Consider the following 20,382-nt stretch of genomic DNA (forward strand, 5'->3'; position numbering starts at 1 on the left):
GCAAAAAACGGGCATTGATTTTGGCCGATTTGGATCCAGCCAGAGGGAGCCCTGTTGATTTTCATTCCAGCCATCTAATCAGGGGCTGATTTACAACCAGGATGCAAAGTGAATGTAATTGCCAGCATTTAACTGCCAGGTGGGATGGAAAAACAGCAGTGCTGAAACTGCATTGGTTGGTGTTTTGGTGAGATTTTGACCTGTAGAAAAGCCCTCTATGAACATTTTTAAGCATGTCCTCAAAGCCTGAAATAGTCTCGACTGTAAATGAATGTTAAATAATTAGAACTGTTGTTTCTCTTCAGAGAACTGAATAAAAATCTGGACACGCATGAGCCTCTAGGACTCCTTCCATGGCCCCTGATGAACCCAGGATCCTCTCGTCAAGACGACTGGATCGCCCATGCTTATGCTGTACTGAATACGACTCTGCAGGTACATGCAATTGCACACATCTGCGGGTGGGGGGCGCTGTAGGGCTTGTGTGAGCGAAACAAAGTGAAAGGGGAGGAGCAGCATCGGGAGTAAAGTGGCCACACGGTGTGCCAGTCCGTCCAAGCAGTCGCTTACATCTCAAATCCGCCGCCGCGCAGCGAGCACAGTAAGACGCGTCTGCCAAGTCCTGACCACTCCACTTGGTGACGTGCAGCGCGGAGGACAGACAGGCCACTGACCGACCAGCACGCAGCCGCCACCAGTGCACAGTGTTGTTCCCTTCGCTCTAAAATGCAACAGCAGTCTTTGCGGGATAAAGACAGCATTCATACATAAGCAGCGTCGTAGCGAAACAAGGACAAACGCCGGGGGACAGGAGCAGCGAGCGGCCGGGTAGGTAAGCGCTCAGTCAGCGTAGGTGGACACGGTCGCCACGCTGACTGTGTGTACGCTTAATTTTGACGTGTCTTTGTGTCAGGCAGGAGTTTAGACGGCACACGGGCACTTGTCCTATCATGAATGAATGAGAGGAGGATCATCAGTTTCACTGCCACCCCTAAGCTGAGGACCATAGCCTACCAAATGGTGTGTGTGTGCGGCGCTCACGTTGTGCGCAAGCGCTCCTGCTAGAAAAGAAAAAAAAAAAAAAAAAAAACTAACTTCACGTCTCGGAGCGTGTGAGAGAAACTAGGGAAATAGTGAGGTAGTGGTCGATTTAAAGGTCAGCAATTTAGGACTAACGCCTGGTGACTGCTGCAGCTATATTTCCTTGAAGACATTCAAAAACAGCTTTTAATTTACCTTAAATTAGTTACACATAATGTCTAATGTATAATTATAATAAGTATGAAACATTTCCTAAATGGCACATTTATTAATAAACAATTGGGAAAAATCGAGCAATTGGTAAACCAGTATTAACTCATGTAGCTTTTCCTTGTGCTACATCTTTTAATGTATGCTTGTATGTGTTCCCAAAATACACAGCTTCATAGACCTGTATGTCATAAGTGCACAGATTGCATTTGAAACATTTTTTTATTGCATCCCAGATCTGTGCACTTTAACGTACCTAAGTCTGTTTATAGAATTCCTATTATTATATTCTACAGATGTATCTAACTTTTAGCCCACACCACGCAAGACCCATCCTCCAGACAACAAAGCATTACTCATCAGAAGTCCCATGTGTTGTTACAGTGAAGTGCTGCAGCCTTGGTTGTGAAGTAGAGCACTGTTTGTGAGGGACACTGCCTTTTTCCACACAGAAAGTTATTTATGAATACAGAATCCATCAGTTTAGAAACGCTGCTGCTCGTCTATGAACAGCAGTGTTTTCATTTTCCTGGCAAGTGAGAGGCTATCAATGAAAGAATGAAGTTCAGTACAAATTGCAATATTATCACATTTAATCCGCAGTCCATATTTAGCATGATTTATTATCAAACTCTCATAACCAAACACACACTTGTCAATCCTCATTGGTCTTGGCACTGATGCCTGTTTACGAGCCCCAGCATGAGTGTGTGTTACTATATATAAATAGATGTACAGCCGCCCGACTTTGCTGTATGTGTTTCTATTCCTAAATGGACGTACCCCGGTGCTGTTATTGTATTAACGGGCCAAGCATGTGGGGCAGAAGCAGGACACACTTCCCTACTGATGACATTTGAAAACCTAGCAGGCTATCGTGAATCAAGGCGAGGATTAAGGGCTTTAGTCCTAGTCCTCTCTGAACAGGCAGGGAGCTCCGCACTCGATGAGGTAAGACAATGCATTTGCCTCAGAGCCGGGGCCATTTAGCAGGGGTCTTCTCGCCTCATCTGCTGCGTATGACGGAGAACTGTCTCTGCATATTTAGGATAACCCGCCACCATAGGTGGATGATTATGCAGCAGCATCAGCAGCAACATAAAGAGGTGTACATTTGTGTGTGTTAAAGCCACAGAGCCTCATTGTCAGGCAAGGCACACCTCTGTGGAAGTATTGTGGTTTCTCTACTTTGTCACAAGCTTCTTTGCAATAAACTCAATCAGGGATAATTCGTCTCTATCAAACGTGATTTGGGTTGGCCTGGGGAACTGCTTTGGCCTGAGGAATTCATTTAGAAATTACCCCCAAGGCATTTATCCTATTAGTAAAGGCCAAGCAAAAAAATGACTCCTGTTGTTATGGTCAGCAAGTTACAATATTGTAAAGCTCAAGGCCATTTGTGCATTTATTTATTTTTATTTCACCCCAATTTCCCCAAGATAGAGAGCTCTTTTGCAGGATAAAGTGAGCATAATTTGATTGGTGCGTATACTGGGCTGTAAATACAAGCAAAGAATCACGGATGAAATGCTGTGCAGTATATTCTTGTACTTGGATGAAGTTGTGATCCACTGGTTTTGCCTCGGGTGATGGACTGCAGTTAAAAGGACTTCAGAAAACAGAGGCTTTGCCAGGCTTGCCAACCAACATGACCGCAAAAAGCCCGGCTCTCAGTGTTTTTCATGTACCAGCTTTCAGATAAACATAATGGTGCCTCGGCTTCTGTAAGGCAGCAGCATGGAAGAGATCGAGCCATTTTACACTGTTTACTCCTTTTTTAAGAATGCACACACAATGCTTCTGTTCATCCGCACCTGCTTCACCAAAGCAAAATATTAACGTTCGAATGTAGTCGGCAATTACTCAGATTCTGGCGGAGCAGTGGATATTAGAGGGCCAATGTGGACCAACACAACCCCAATCAGAATGAAAACGAAGAGCAGTTGTGCATGTGTTTATTTATTCCCTGCTAGAAAATGAACTCCCATTTTGTCCAAGTTTGGATGGGTGAATCCAAATGGATCTCTTTTTTGTGATCACATTTCAAAGACACGCACTAGCAGATTTTAAATTAAGATTTCTTTCATAGGCTAATTTGAGTGTACATGCTCATTTATTCTGTGTATTTAACTTTAACACAAATGCAGCAGTTAACGCCCTTTCAGAAATGACTGAGCAAGGATGCCAATGTGGAGCATAAGCAGAGAAGTACAAACACTTTTTGCCATGTCTTTGTTGTCCAAGGCTCACCTGGCTAAAAGACTTTGTTAGCTGCTTGACAGATAATGACCATATACAGTGTAGATATAAAGAACAGCTTCTGCATGCCAGGATCTCACACTCCATTTTAATAGATTGTGAGATCATAGTGTTGAGCTGTTCTCTGTCTCTTTGTGCGGAAAATTTTCGATAGATTGTAGTCATTTGCTACCACTTTTTATATCTGTGTATGTGCAGTTAAAAAGCTGTAGTATTGAGATCAAATTCTCATTGTCTGCTTCGCTGACGGCAGGTGAGAATGAAGTGACACTTGTATTAAAATGATCAAGGTGTTATCACATTTTTCCAGATCATTAATCATGCGGGTCACACATATGGCTCATCTTTATCCTCTGCTAAATTAAAATAACTTAACTGTCTTCATTGACTTTAAACTCTGTGCTGCTTTGTGGAAGTTAAACATTTTCTTATAAATCAAGGAAGAATAATTCTTTTGTTTTGTGACTTTCTGATGGTACTTAACCACGAGAATACTGTAACAGCCTCTTGAACCTGGAGTGCATGATGCTGTAGAGCACTTAGCACATAAATATGAAGTCAATTTTAACCACAGTTAAAACTGAATGCAGAAGAGAGCCTGGAGCATCTGCAGCATGCTTCATAGCTGCTTGTGAAATAATCAGATATTACTTAACATTAGCGAGAAGAGGCTGCATTGTTCTTTGCTGTATGTGTGATTTTGACTAAACAATTAAAACTTTGTAATCGGTTGAATTCATTAATGGAATAGTCAGACATTTTGGGTAATATGCTTACTTGTTTTCTTGCTGTGAGTTTAAAAAGAAAGTAAAGTAAGCACATTTCCCAAAATGTCTGACTATTCCATAGTTTACCTTTGACCTAGCAAATACCCCTTGTAGACTCTGGTTGTTTTTACACCTCATATTGGAACATCTTATACAAACTAGATTGAATGAAATTGGGTGGCTGTGTCTCAGGAGGTAGAGTGGGTCCTTCACTAATCGGAAAGATTGCTAGATCCTCCAGTCAGCGTGTCGAAGTATCCTTGAGCAAGATACTGAACCCCAAATTGTATGTATAGATGTACAGATGTACAGATGTAGCACTGTGTTAGAGAAGTGCAAGGGAAGTGCTGTTCAAATAGAAGCACTGTACGAATGTGTGTGAATATATGTATGCGGTCCTTATGCTAGAGTTTTAGAGGTGCTGTAAGGTGGATTTTTTTTCTTTGTTAAGACAGAGTCAGGCTAGCTCATCAGTCTTTGTACTAAGCTTACCCAACTGGCCATTGGTATTTACTGTACAGACATGAGAGTGGTATCAGTCCTCTGAACCACTGAACCGTTTAAAACAAGTCTTAGACAAAGCTTACACAGAAGTCTTAAATTATAGTTATGTAGGCCTAAATTGCACTTTTTCTTATTCACAGCACATACTTGTTGTCTCTACTTGTCCTTGTATTTGTTCCACTTAAAATTGTCATTTGAGGTCCCCCAGTAAGCTTTGCATTAAGAAATAAAGCCTATAGCTTAACTCCCACAGCCACATAAGTGGTGCACACAGTTGGCTGAGTGCAGTATGCTCATCAAGGTGGTAACATCTTTTTTTTCCATTTCAAGCGGTCATGCTGAAATGGTGAAAGTGGCAGTTCAACGACAGCAGGACCAAATTTAGATTATCTTTACCTGCTGGAGACAACAACCACATCCACGCTTTAGCCGCGGCCTGCGGTCAGTTAATTGGAATGAAGTGGCACTGAAGCGAGTTTGGCGTACCTCAGTCATTTAAAGAGATCCAATCTCCCACTGATCACGGTGGGTTTCAGGATGTCCTAGCCATGTTTATTAGCGTATCTCAAAGGTAACATGCTTGATAGGAGAAGAGCCCGGGGCATGCTTGATCTGTGTTGAGTTGGTCGGCTGTGTACAGCTTTGATATCAAGATGACGAAGGAGTAAACTGTAAAAGGAGAAGGATGAGGTCTAATTTTCTTCTAAGACAAAGCAGTTTGAGGCCATCTTTTTTTGACATCAGGTGTTTTCAAAGTAACACCTGTAAATAATTTGTAACTATGATGTTTGCAGGTTCTATTAATACATATTTAAAAATATATTTCTGTAGTCAAGTTATTTAATGAAGAGCTTTTGAGAAACATTGCCACTGTCTGAACAAATAAATGGTGGTGGTGGTTACTTTTTGCAGAACAACTGAATACTATCTGAAGAAAAATTGTTATTCCTGCTAAATCTGACATGTGACTTCCTTTTATAAGAATAAAGATGGGTATACTTAAAAAAAATTGGGGTGAATTTTGCATTTTAAGGAACAGTAGTGAATCAGTCTTCTATTATTCCCACTACAGCTTTTATGTTTCCTTGCTGGGTTTCAGCAGCAGGGGTATCTTTGCTTGCTATGCTGCTGAATATTTAGCTTGATCACAGGCTATTACAAAGCATAATATACTTGCAAATGTACACGGGGCAAAAGGCCACGAGCAAACGCTGTGTTCCCAAGCTCTTTAGAGATCAGTGAACTATGAAAGGCAGTCTCTTCAGCTGCCCTCTTGAATACAGTCACTGAAGGGCTAGTGATGCTGGTATCATATTTCTAAAAAGCCTGCAGTTTCCCTGTTCAGAGACCCAAATGGTCTCAAAAAGCACTAAGCTCTCAACCTCCTACATCCTGTAGAGAATTGAGTTGGTAGCTCACTTTCAAATGTTAGTTTGGGTCATTTTAAATAAGTTTTTAATTTTCAAACTTAGGAAATTTCAGTAACATTTGACTGGAGTTGTTGCATTATTTTGAAAGGCTTATAGATTGTAAAAATCTGGCTATTTTAATGAATTACCATATAAATTATATATTATTTGTATATATTAGTTTTTAGGAACATTCAGATGTATATTAGTAACAAATAGTTCTAGTAGCAGGTTTGTCATCCATTTAAAAAAAAAAATCTATTTGCTTAAAAAAAAAAAAAAAAAAAATGCACATTCTGTAAAGTAAAAGCAAATCCAGCTACTGATAACAGCTTTGGTGAAGCACGTAGTCTTCTGTGGAGCCATCCATCTTGTCTGGCACTATACTTTGCACATACATGCAATATTTGTTGAGAGGTGTGCATTAGCCCATGTCTTAGTGTTCTTATGGCCTTAATATTTTCTATGTAGTCCATCAGCCACGCTTTCCAGGAAGCAGATCCAAGCTACGCTGCCCAACAAAATGCTGGGACTCATTAGGCCCTGAGCAAGCAAGCTGACACCAAGAGCCAGGGCCAAGGGCCATACTTATGAGATAAAGACCCAATTCCAAATGTACCCATAGCTTTAACCCAGTGTCATTTCATGTGGTGTTTGGAAATATTTGGTTTCTTGCAAAAGAAAAAGCCTACTTAGCCTATCTGAGGGAAAAAAAATGGAAGCTATTACCATAATTTTAATACCCACACAAATGGCTTAAATTCACTTGACATGTTTGAGGACAGGGGGGTGAGGATTTGGTTTGGACTTGGGCCTGTGAGGCTTCATCTCAGGGCCCCTGCAGTCTGTGAAGCTGCTGTGTGGTGAGTGGCTCCACGGGGGGCAGGTTAAGCCTGTTAGCCCCATATGATGACACCACAGGTTTGTTCCATGGATGGGGGGCAGATGGGAAGGAGGTGGACATGGAAAAATCTTTTCCATCTTGTAGCTCATTGCCACCACCATAGCCACTGCCATTTTTTTTGTTTATGCAGACTCCCATTAAGCCTGGCTACAGGAGTATTTCTGCTCTGTGGCTATCTGACAGCCACAGCTCCCCTGGCATCTCTTTTATGAACCTTAGTCATTTTAATAAGGTGTATTTTACAATCTTATCTCGACTTTGGAATAAACATCATCTATAATAAAATGTAAAATCTATTCTAGGTATGTCTGGGCTTTTAAAAATGCAGAATATAGCAGACATTATTTGAGAGTGCACTGGCCCTTAGAAGGACATGGATGTATTATGTAATAATTTATTTGAAATTGAATAATTGAATCTGCCTTGAGGAGAAGCAGAGTTTAAAGAGAGGCCTGCTGGAACAGGTTTTGAGGTGGAATGTCAGACTCAAACCAGCTCTGTCTGCTTGAGGCGAACCAGACTTCAAATTACTTCAAGAGGAAAACAAATTTCACCGGTCACTGAAGTCACTTGAACTCATTTCCCCCCTCCTTTCTTCTCAGAACCATGGGAAATTATAATAAAACTATCTGAGGTTTGCTTCTGTCATTTGAGTGGTGCCACTACATAACAGCAGTATGTAGTTTATGTGCTGTGGTAATTGCGTTGTGGAGTGTTTCTGCCTTGATTTTGTCATTTGTCTTGGTATTCACGAGAAACAAATTATATTATATGTTTAGAAACTATTTGATACCGAGCAGGCTTTCCCAGTAATCTTCAAAAATCATTATATGACCATTATACATTATAAAGAATAATGAGAAGTGACAGGCTGTTGTGTGCCTGCATCTTGTGATATTGCTGCTTCTTTATCCTCCACCATGTATTTTATTTTGAGGAATCCGCTCATTCTGCAACTGCAAAACTCTAAATCATTTATCTCCAGTGAGGAATGAATATGTAAATAGTTCACAGTTAATGGAAGTATACATAACAGCAACTTACAGCCATGTCTGATTTGCATACTCCAACAGAGCAAGTTGAAAGGTGGCTTTTGCGTTAAGAGGATACATAAATCATGTGTTCGCAGGAGGTGTGATGTGCATCTGTAATATCATCCTATTTACAGCCTGTTTGCCTCAGCCTGGATGTATTCTTCCAAGGACTACAACAGCTTAAAAAAATACTGGCCCCATCCCAGCCACCTAATGCTGTGATACATGTACTTCAACACTGATTAATTCATCTTGGCAGTAGGTTTCCCCTGTATAAATACCTGCAGCACAATGACCAGGGTCATTAATTGTATTTAGTAATTACTGCATGGCATCTGGCAAGAAATAATAACACACTGTTTTCTGAAATGTGCTCTCACTGTCTGTCAGGGGTGTCTAGCTGTTGCTGTGATACTTTGCAAGATGAAAAATTGCATGTTGCCACTGCAACTGGGTGTCAGTGGATCACCCAAATATCAAAATACGACTGTTTATGTTTATATGTAAGGGTAAAGAAAAATCAAGTGGCAGTCGCAGGGACATTGCTCATACTACCTTTTAAATGGAAGCCTAGTTACTTAACCTCTCCTTTACATCTTTACAGTTCATTGGTGTGGACTTGAAAGTCGAGCGATTGCCACTCATATCGGCAGCCAAGGAAATGAACAGTGAAAATCAGAGAGAAGTAAACTCCCGCTTGGAAAGACATGAAGGGCAGTGTTCTCTGCCTGGTCTCTGTGCAGCTCGTATATTTTATGTGTTGCAGTGTGTGTGTGTGTGTGTGTGTGTGTGTGTGTGGTGTTTTTATTCAAAGACATAGATACATGGACATTTTGCCGTGATAAAACTGACCATAATGTTAATAAGACGGCGGCAGAAAGTGGCAGTGTAAAGATTGTCATTGCTTGGTGCCCGTGGGCCTCGAGTGTAATTTTATAGCGTTCCCGAGTAGACATTTCTATTTCTCAGCATTTGCAAGATAGGCCTATCCATTCCTCCTCTCCGGACATGAATTCGTTGCTGCTTGGAAAAGAAGCCTTTTGATTTTATGAGAGAAATGTTTAAACAGCAGTCAGTGGTCATTTGCCAGTTTGGCTGTCGAAAAGCTGCTCAGAACCAGCAGCTTTAGAAGCAGCCCTTTACTTTGTTTTCCTGGTCATTGCAAATCTTGAAGTTTGCAACAATGCCGTTACCCTGAAATGAACAGTCCACTTGAAAACAGCTCCAACAGCTTATTGAGAATGGGGCCAAAGCAATGGCAGCCAAGTTTGATTATTAATGGCGGGTCTGTATCTCTCAGGCCCTAATTGGTCTCTGCTGATTGCTGAGCATTCTGATTAAGAAATGCCATTAAAATTGATGTATTATGCATCCAAGTGTTTTTCACAGTTAGATAGCTGCTTCAATCAATTGATAATTACATAGACGATTTATTGCTAGGGTTTCATTTTGACAAGTTTACAATAATTGGCATGGGAGAACTTTTTCTGTCCTGTGAATGAGAGAGAGCGGCTTCTTGGGCGAAATAAATTGAAATGACTTCTTGAACAAAGCCCCAAAAATCAATTCACAAAGTTTCATTGTTCCGAATCAATCCTGATCCTGAAAGAAGATTAACACTGTCAATTTTTAGTATTATCTATCACATATTTATCCGTTACTGATCGTGTTACTGTTCCTCACTCAGAAGTGACTTGTTGGACTCAAACTTCATGTTTTTCATTATGGATGTGCAAGTAGTTAATTAGAGGAAGAGGAGACAAAATATAAATCTATAGGGAAAAGTCAATGAGGTAGTTAATGATCTTGCTTGGCGTGGAGTTAATGGAAAACATCTCTAATTTCATGGCAAAGTAAACAATTTTCCTACGGGGTTTTAACTCATTTTCTAGTTTAAAAAAAATAAAAAATATCAAATGAACAAAGAAAAAAAAAAAAATCAGATTTTGTTTATATGCCACAAATCCAGTGTTCTTGCTTTGGATAAAAAAGTTTTAGTATTTCTCTTACATTAAGCCCTTTTTTGTTTAACATTTTAAACTGTGAAGTATGTTATTTTTCATGCTTATTACCGGTGTTGTTGTCGTTTTAATTATATCAGTCTTAATTTGCCTTATGATAAATGTAAGGTGGCAGCAGAACATAATGTATTCAGCTATAATATTCATTACCTCCTTTTAAAGATATGTCTAATAAATGCAGAGTTGGACACATTCAAACTTTTAATGAGATCTCACATAGGATCATTTTGGCACCGTTACATAAACTACCATATGTCAGAACTTTTTTTTTTAGACTCAGTCTCCGAACAACAGCAGACGCTTTTTAGCTCCATAAACCGATGGTGGAAAGAATTGGTTTTATACCAGTGAGCTACTGTCTTTTATCATCCTCTCGAGGAAGATTTGGCAAGGTAGCTGTTTCCATTCTTGCACAATCATCACAATGGAAATCAGACTTTAAAAAAAAAAGAATAAAGAAACATGCCTTCATCCACCATTTTTCATCTTCAAAGAAAAAAATGCAGTCAAAATCATGTTCTACAGACTATTAAGCCTGACGTGATGTATGTGACTTGGAAGTCGAGTCAGCAAAACATGATGAATCAGCATTCAATAACTTTTCACTTTTTGAAAAGGCTTCTCTGTCTGCTTTGTCTCAGACATATGGTTCTACTCTGCAGCCCACTCTGAGAACTGTCTATATCATCTGTGTATTATTTTGAAGAAGAGCAGATACTTCAACTTTTTCAGCCGTTTTTTTAAATAGTTTTTGGCAGCAGATCTTGACAGTAAGAGGGAAGAAAGAGAAAAATGTACCTGTGCAAATACAGATGGTGTGATTACTTAACTGCCCAGCATAATCACACAGCCTGCTCAGACTGTATTCCTGCAGTGCTGCATGGGAGTTTGAAAGGAAGAAAAATTCCACTCATGGATTCTTCCTCTGCCGCATTTCATCAGATTCTAACAAATGATGTGATCTAATTTACCTTTTTGTTCTCCCTCAAGCTGCCTCTTCCACTTCAGGAAGTGATTGCCTACATTTCCCAGGATGACTTTCGAGAACCCTCCAGAGAACGTTCAGAAACACACCTGAGAGAGTGTGTTTAATGTGTTGCCAGAGAGGAAAAAGCAGAAATCCTTGTGAAAGCAGAGCAAGTGAAGGTTTTCCGGCTCAGAAACGGCAGAATTCACAGCCTTTTAAAGTTCAACATGGCTTCATTGCTTTCTAGTTTATGGAGGCTGCTCTGGGGGCAGAGAGCTGTATCTCTCACTGATCTATGATGGATCTCTGTCTGTATGGTTGTTAAGTTGAGAATGAAAGTCCCTTGCTGTTTGATTGTGAGAGGATTCTGCCAAAACTTGATGTTTACACAGATTTTTAGATCATTAGCTGTAGTTAAAATGTCATTTTCGTTTTGATCATGCTACATTTGGAAGGAGAAAAATGCATCACCAAAACATGATTCAGAATATTATTTTATTTTATTTTATTTTTTATTTTTTTTTGGGGGGGGGGTTTAAGATTCAATCATTTGTTGGCCAAATTAATCTTTGTTTCTTTCATTTACTGTGATCAAGTCATAATTTAAAGTGATAAACACAGTCTGCCACAGTTCTTTTTTTTAAAAACTTGTTTTTAACAAAATAATGTCCTTGTACACTGACTCACAGGCAGATACACACACACACACACACACACACAAAGAGCAAGATGTGGTGACTTCCAAAGGCTGCCACAGCAAAGGAGTCAGATGATCGCTGTTTTTATGAACACCAGCGCCATTGTTGCGTTCGACAATGAGGGCCTTTGAAGTGTTGTCTCCCATGCGAACCCTGTCCTTTGTCGTCATCTTAAAAAGAGCAGAGCCTTCAGTTTTGCATGTAATTGTAGTATTTTTTTATTTGTTACCCATCCCTGAAAGCTTTTTCACCTGCAGCCACACACCCTCAGTTTGACCTTTTCCACTGCCGAATTATCTGGCGTTGACCTCTAACGTTGTCTCTGGACAGTTGGAGAGTTATTGATAGGTTTTGCTCTGGAGTGCATGTCTCTGTGGAGTCGTTTATCTGTTCTTCAGACCAAAGATTACACTAATAAATCTCTTGATGCAGATTGTTCCACACTTGAATGGGTTGTTTTTTCTCTTTTCAGTCTTTTGAGTGAAGGGATGCCTAGTTTTTGTCATTAACAGATGGCGAGCGTGAGAATATTAGGGCCAGATTTATAGACGTTTCATTTCATTTTGTTTTACAGCCTCACCGTATTCACCAACTGTTATTGTTTCTGCAGGTGTAGACGGCAATACTCAAAAGATCTAATTTGTCTGTGATGAGCATCCCCATCCACCAGAGACCAAAGGTACGGTAAGATATGAAAAGCTCATTATCTTATGTCCCAATAAACATTTTATTATGCTACAGACAAGCCACACAGCATGATACAAAAGAACAATAAAATAAGAGTCAGTCATATTCTGCCTCATCATTTCTCTTTTCCCACAGAAACTATTGTGGACAATTGTCATTTTAGTAATTCACTAACATTATCATTATAGTAGAAAAATAATTTGTTTATGAGAAGATTGATAAATTGTTCTTTAATATAACCTGACAAATTCCACTTCTCTAATCTTAATGTGCGGTACTTGATCCTTTGATACAGCTTACTGTGTGTGTGAGTGTACACGTTCTGTGGTGTTGGCCTGGTTTAGTGGGGGGTTGATCGTCTGGAATTATTTGATATATGGCATCATTAATTCTGCTTGACTTCCCTGCCGTGTCCAGAAAATGAGCTATGTCTGTCTTTGTTTCTCCCCCCGTTAAGATCTCGCAATTCTGTCAGCAAGCAAAACCAAATCGGTCTCCAAGCAATTATGGGGTTAGAGTCTGATCTCAGGTCATTAAGAGATAGGATTACTCCTGGACCGCAGGACCCCAGGAATGCACAGACCCCTCTGGTGGTCTGCTCACCGCTGATGAAATAGAATTGAATTAATGGGGTTACCCACTGCGAGGTCTGATTAGAACGACATACTGCCTTTGATCCCTGAGCGAGGTGACCAGGCGTGGGCGCCACTGGCACATGGGGGTGGGGGTTGAACTTTTGTGTGTGTGTGTGTGTGTGTGTGTGTGTACCCGTCCTGGGTCAGTGCATCACTGATGAACAGGACTCGTTATTATGTGCACTCTTTGCAGGGGTTCAACCCTCACTGGGGGGCTTCGGGTGTAAAATCATCCTGTGGTGTTGGGTTTGTCATGCAGTAGAAGGCTGCGTATACCGAAGCCTGTGGTCTAAAGCTGTGGTAGCCCATGCTGCGGTCAGGTGTCACAGTTTGGCAAATTAACTGTACCTGCGATCACACCTGCAGCTTGTGTTCTGTAGTCTGAACCACAATAGTTAACATTTAATGTGATCCTGTAGGCTGTTGCCATTAGTCTGTAATGTGTAGAAGTGAAACAATACAACTCATAAACCCAGATCTGTTTCAGTTTACCACTGGTATTCACCATTTTGTTGGCTCAAGTGCAACGTCTTGTGGAAAATTTCCTGACACGGAAATATACAAATTGATGACAAGAACTTGAGCATAACAGTAAGCCTTTGTGCACCAGGGCTTTCTGTATGTCAGCCAGTGTGCTCCAACAGAAGTGGTTGTCTAACTTTCTAAAATCTCACCTCATATAGCAATTTCCCAGGTGTGTAGAGGTGAGAAATCCCATATTCAGAAGGAGTATTGTGTGTTGTTGCTTTTAGTTAAGTTTTTTACCCTGCCATTTGGGATTTTGTATATATTTGTATCCTCAATGAATATTTCAAGAAAGGTGTTTAAACTTTAAAGGTCTACTGTTTAATACCCTGCATTCAACCCGTCTCGCTACTAATCGAAAATGTCTATGGGAATATCTTATGGCCAGTGGTTACCCGCTGGCTATAAGGTGTCACCATTGGTCTCCATATACCCATAAAGCTCAGAGTGGTTTGGGGTTTTTCCATTAGTTGGTGTGACTGTTCTTACTCCAAACAAAGTGCACCACATTTAGCTTGAAGTAGCACACAGACTTGCATTTTCAGACAGGCCTAGTGTGGTTATTTGTTGCAGAGCCAAGTTTGAATGCTGTTGTTCTCATTTTAACTAAAAGAGTGAGTGATCCGAAGTTTGTTTAAACCGCTCCAGACATTCTTGGTGTGACTGTGCCCTAAATCCTCATAGCAGAATGTCTTTTTAGTGTAAAAAAAATGAAAATGACAAAATCCAAATGATCAAAAATGCCCCACTGCCTGCCAAGCCTGCCTTTTGAATTTAAGCTGGAGCACAGCACAATAAGTTTTTTTTCTTTTCTTTTTTTTTTTTTATCCACATACCTTGGGAAGTAATGGTCATCATCACCCTTGTTTGCCCAGCAGTGTGCTGTTTACGTTGGGCCCCCAGACGGTAAGCTGGAGCTGTCTGCCAGAATCATTCTCAAGGCCACCTCAAGTAATGATAGATGACAAGCTTCTGCGAGGAGGAAAACAAGTCTCCTGGTAGCATGCAGAGCCGCTCAGACAAAGGTGCCATCAGCTGGCAGCCTACCTGCTGCACTGGTTGTGGAGGAAGGCGGTGGTGGACTAGTGAATAGACAACTGGAGGGGGGGGACTCAGCAGCAACTAATGACAAAGAAGACTACATCTCTCCTGTTGAGGATTGCAGTAAATTTTAGTGAGGTGTGTGCAGTGATTCTGTCCTGTCAGTGAATACTAATAAAACCAAGTGGTCACTTTTAGTAGCTGAACAAGAATTTCCTATTTGTGCTAGTGTACAGGACTGACCTTGACTTTGAGCCGAGCATTATATTTTCATCACTTTCATCTATAGTCATGATGTTAAGCAGCTGTGTACGGGCGCTCTCTGTGCAGTGGGTCCAGTGCTGGCATGCCATATGCAATATAGAATAGAATAGATCTTTATTGTCACTGTTTCAAAACAATGAAACATGGAGGACAACATGGTTCCTTACCTGAGATAACTATAACTGAAGATGGGCAGTATTTCAATTGTAGCATTTATCAGGTATCATGAGCAATTCTGTGTAACTATGGCCATTGTTGGGTGACTCAAATCACTATTGAAAGCTCAGAGAAAAGCTAGTAACTGGACTTTATGGTTTATATTATTTTGTCAAACTGCTGTTCTCAAGGTCAAAACAAATCTGTCTAAGTGCAAATAATGATTACTTAAGATATTAGTTAAGTTAAGTTAATCAATTATTAATCAATTGCTTAGTTGAAAAAATGTCAGACATTACAGCTTCTCAGAATCCAAGGGGATATTTAAATGTTTTGATGTTAATCATTGACATGATCAAAATAGTTACCACTCACTGAGTGCCACTCATACTAATACTAATACTGGTCAATGAATATTCATACAGACGTTCGTGGCAGATATATATAACAGCTATAGGATTTGCTGGCAGTAAAGCGAAGCATTCTTTCTTTAAATATTTCAAACATGTATTTATGTCACTCTTCGCTTTACCAAGCCACCATGAATTTTAGATAGTTACTGTGTTCAATATCTACTATAATACATAAGTCTGATTATGCTGTTTTAACCATGTCACCTATAGGCATGATTGTAATTTGAAACCTGAATTTTCAATAACATTTGCTAAATGTGAGTATATACATTTATATTTTATTTTCTAGCATTTTAGAAATGCATAAACTTTCCAGAAAAAAAGGAATACATTATTATAGCTTTTGCACACATGCGCCTCCACCTAATGGACAATTTTTTGTTGTGGCTCTTAGTGACACATGACAATGTGTCATCGCCCTCTGCCATGTTTCAATATATGTAGTTAAATGCTGCAGAATTGGCCTTATGTAATGTTAAACACTCTTTTTAAAAACTCTGCCTTTGAGTCCACTTGAAGAGTGGCTTCTGCCTACCACAATTATTAACACAAGGAATCTTTACCTGCTGACAAAGGGAAAAAAGCCTTGAGAAGGGCATTTGTCTGGACGCAGCATGGCCGAGTATTTAGCTGTACAGACAGAAATTTATTGGGGTTGTCCTGGGTAAAGGTATGTTCTAAGCAGAAAAGTAATGTCACTAATGACGTGACCTCTGACCTGGCCACCATGAGGTGCATGTCTGATATTGTCTTTGCTGCTGGGAGCAATCAGGTGTGCAGGAAGGAGGGAGGGGGGAAGTGGTGAGCAAGGTCAGGCTTTTCAAAAGCCTCCTCCCCTGCCGTTCATGAGACGACCTCTGGCCCTCACAGCGCACGGCCTCTGCTTTAATGATAAAAATGGCTTCCTCCACTTCCTCTGTCTCTCAGGGATCCCATTCACATGCCGTTACCAGACCATAACAGAGGCAGAACGTAAAACACACATACATAAACACCGACAGCAGCTCACGCTGTCACACATACCCGGTTATATTCTTGTCACATAAACAGTGAAGCATTGTCTCCTGCACGCCCCTGGAGTGATTAAGACGTAAGGCACCACGGGGGTCGGCCCATGGTTAAAAGAGCATAGAATCCTAAGAGGCTGACACACGCAAACACACACACACATACACACAGCAGGGGTTTGGCATGGCATCTTATCCAGGCCATTGAGGCTAATATCTGTGAATGGGGCATGCTGGCACTTTCAGCAGTACTATCAGTGTTGCCTCTTTTCCTTAAAGTGCCCTCAGGGACTGCACAGCATAAACACATCATAGGGAGAGGAAAACTATCTAACTACTTTATCGTCAGTGTCCTCACTCTGGAGTGGAGAGGTAGAATAAGGACAGTACTCCCACATTTAAAGTCATTTAAGTTTAACTGTCAGATCATGTTTTGCTTAGAGGATAAAATGTCTCTGCTTCACAGTTATAACAGGTACACCATTTCCTGCTTCAGCTCCACAACGTTCCCATCATGTACTCACAGTGATATTTAAATAATCAGTTGAATAAACAGCATTTCAAATAGCACCCTGTAAATTGAAATGGCTACAAAAGGCACATTTTGCATTTATTACAGCTTCATTGTATGCTTTTTAACATTAAAAAAAGCCCAAATTTTATAACTAGACACTCTGAAAGTGTCGCCTGACCTTCCACTGAAAAGCACTAGTTTTAAATGTCTTCTATTTGATTTTGTTTAAACTTTTGAAATTAAAAATCACTCTCTCTATACAGTCACTCCAGGATGGGCCACAGTGACACTGAGCTAAAGATGAACAAGATAAGATGAATCCAGACAAAATAAATAATAATAAAAAAAAGTCTGGCATCTCATTGTTTTGAACATTGCCAGCTGGAATTTATTGATAGAATCCTGAGCTTAAGTAATACAGGGCTTTACAAAAGCACACCTGCAATGAAAAATCATTGAGTTGAACTGTCAGACATCAACAAAATATGCTTTACCAGATTGTATTCACTTATTGAAAGGTCCTTTTGAAATATATCCTTTTATTCCTCTTTTAAATTGGCAATTCACCTGAGGAATGTGAGTCGAACATGGTGACATAACGCAAAGAGAAAGCTGAAAAATGTTCAGCATCACCAGCTGTCTGTCCATCCATCTATTCATCCACAAAATCCTGTCAGCCATGGTTTCCCTAAGCCCTCTGTTGCCAAACCTTCATTTCCCCTTTGGTGAAGATGTCCGCGGCCCGACGATATTGAGCAGCAGGCTTTGCCATTTCAGGGCATACTGTGTGTGTGTCATGTCAGCTGGCTTATTTAAGAATATGTACACCTGAGTGCCCCCTTATGCTCAGGCTTCATGCAAGTGATGCCATATTGATTTTGGGTATACTGGGTATCTGTTTTCTGGCCATGGAGATGCGTTATGGCACATATCCTCTATCAAATTTCAGTGTGTGTCATTAGTTGCCATGCTATTGTAAGATAGTTATTACAGCAGGTAACATATATTATTTCACTTAATGTCTCGAGCAGAACTCAACTTGAGCTTGGATATAGAACAGTGTGCTTCATCTTTGCTGAACACTATTGGTTTTTAGATCTTATTTTTTTTTTACTTCTGGTCAATAACATTGTTTTATTTTACTGTGCCATCCACAGTTATGCTGACACAATGCACGTAGAAAATAGAGCCTACACAATGTATTATGCAATGTCTGAGATGGAGATAAAAAACATAACTTATTGCTGTTCCTCCCCCTTTGTTGCTCGCTGAACTTGACTGAGCATTTGAAATTTTCAGCTGACTCAAGCTGTTTGGTGAGTCAGAAATATGATTTCTTCTCCATTTGCCTTCTGGGCTGAACTGTTGCACATTGCAGCAGCTCCCTGTCCAGCATCATTTCAAAAACACATTGACACTGTGACTAGCCACGGTCCACCTGCTCCAGCCCCGGTCAGATTAACAAAGATACATTTGAAAGGAACCAATTTCCATGCCTGGTATGAAAACTCCTTTTTAACCATAATTACATGGCATCTCTGTAAGGACCAAATGTTCTCTGCTGAAAGTCATTTCCCAACAGGGATTCTTATCAAAGAATTCAGATGTACCTTCTTATCATCTGTGGTCAGTGAGTTTGTGTGAAAATTTACTCTGAATTAATTGCGAGTATAATCTGCCAAATTTTTATTTGGATATCTCCCTAATGTTGACATAAGCATTAATGGCCATCTGCAGGAGTGCAACTCATTATGGCACATATCTCTGTCCGTACATATGTTGTGGACATCTCAGATGTTTTACGACGTTTTCCACTGTTGCTCACAAGCGTGACCACAGTAAGGTGCTGGAGTCAGTGTGCACACTAATTCTGCTTGAGGCACAGAAAAACTGTAAGTGCATTTTCCACTTAAACATGGACGTGAGAGGATGGTGTCATTTATCTGAATGGTTATTGCTGAATTCTTTCAGCAGAGATGAGAGAGCTAATGCAAGCATTTAGCAGCTGAACGATTACTGCCATGCTACAGGTCATTTGCAGTTCTGCATTTAACTGGGCTTTTAAAAATTAAGATTTGTTCTTCAGCTTCTCTCTGGCCTTAATGATATAGTCAGGAAGCTCTATCAGTATTTGCACCTTTTGATGTGCAGGTCGCGCACATGTAAGACTGTTTCAAGGATCCTCATGCAGTTTTATGGACGGGACACATGTGTAGAGCAGATGTCAAAGAGATTCTATAGGGGCTCAGCAGAGGTTACCCCATACTTGTAAATGTGCATTCCTGCACCATATGTGTTTTTCTTCATCTCTGCCCCCAAAAGCTTCTTCCTGAATCCTTGCATATTGCTCAAGCAAAACAAATCAACTTTCAGTTTTAACTCCCGCTGCTTACTAAAATAATCAAAATTCACATCAGCCTAGCTGCTCACACAGCTCAACAGTCTTTCCCTCCAAGTTGTAAACTAAAAAATGAAAGCTCTGCTTGTAAAATTGATTTTGCGATTGAAGCAGAAAGTCGTGTTGATAAAAAAAAAAAAAAAAAACCTTGACACTATAGCGTAGAGAATCAGAGCAGGAAAGCAGTGCAGTATGCAGTGAGTGCATAGCCAGGCATGTTGTCTGAAGTGTACTTCAGGTATCAGTGAGCAGGTGTTCTTGTCTTTAGAGAGCCTCTTCTCTATACGTTATGACTTTCTGTTGCTAGCTGATGAAAGACAAGTATGTCAGAACAGCCTGTCAAAAAAAACTGTGCCTTTCTGTGCTTTTGTGTCACAGGTGGTACTTCAGAGATACCACCTACAGATTGTATTTAATGTATTGATTTGAGCCTGTTGACAACACATTGTGGACTTTAAAAGCAATCCAGTATGCATTCACTAGAGTCTCTCACAAACCCTTTTCTCTGCCATTTTATCTCATCATGTCACTTATGTTCTACTCAGCTGGTTTTGTGTAGAATTTGGTCTTCTGTATGTCTACCTCTTCTGCTTTTGTCAAACTTACAACCACCCACTGAGATCAGATTAAAGCAGACATGTTGAACACAACACGACTGAGTCGCACGCCTGGAGCAAAGCATGCTGGGACGGAGCAACACATTCGGCGTGTTGCTCTATGACAGCTGAATGGGCCAGTGATTTAAGTGGCACTGTCTCCTGTAATTGCTGTAAATCTGATTTGGATGTATGTGGGTTGGGGGGCAGCCATACCCTCATGTCTTTATGAGATTTTCCATAATCTTGTTTTCTATGGGATTGTTGCAGCATATATGTCGTTCTCTATTTTCTCGCCATGTTTTGTTTGGCGGTGAGGTTCCTCACACCAT

At 40.4% G+C, this 20,382-nt stretch overlaps 1 protein-coding gene across 4 annotated transcripts in view; it reads left to right on the forward strand.

Annotated features, from left to right (window-relative positions):
* The first annotated feature begins 541 nt into the window (after positions 1-541).
* The window catches only part of LOC108896900 (kelch-like protein 29), a 190,541-nt gene continuing 170,700 nt past the window's right edge, over positions 542-20,382 (forward strand). Inside the window, exons 1-2 of one of the 4 annotated variants that reach the window (XM_051071975.1) lie at positions 542-832; positions 12,425-12,498. The gene's annotated coding sequence lies outside the window, so the exon portion shown is untranslated. The remainder of the gene's footprint in view (positions 833-12,424; positions 12,499-20,382) is intronic. The other 3 variants (XM_018696196.2, XM_018696195.2, XM_018696194.2) reach the window with 3 other exon arrangements.

Source organism: Lates calcarifer, linkage group LG7_1, assembly GCF_001640805.2.
Source record: "Lates calcarifer isolate ASB-BC8 linkage group LG7_1, TLL_Latcal_v3, whole genome shotgun sequence".
Lineage (NCBI taxonomy): Eukaryota > Metazoa > Chordata > Actinopteri > Centropomidae > Lates > Lates calcarifer.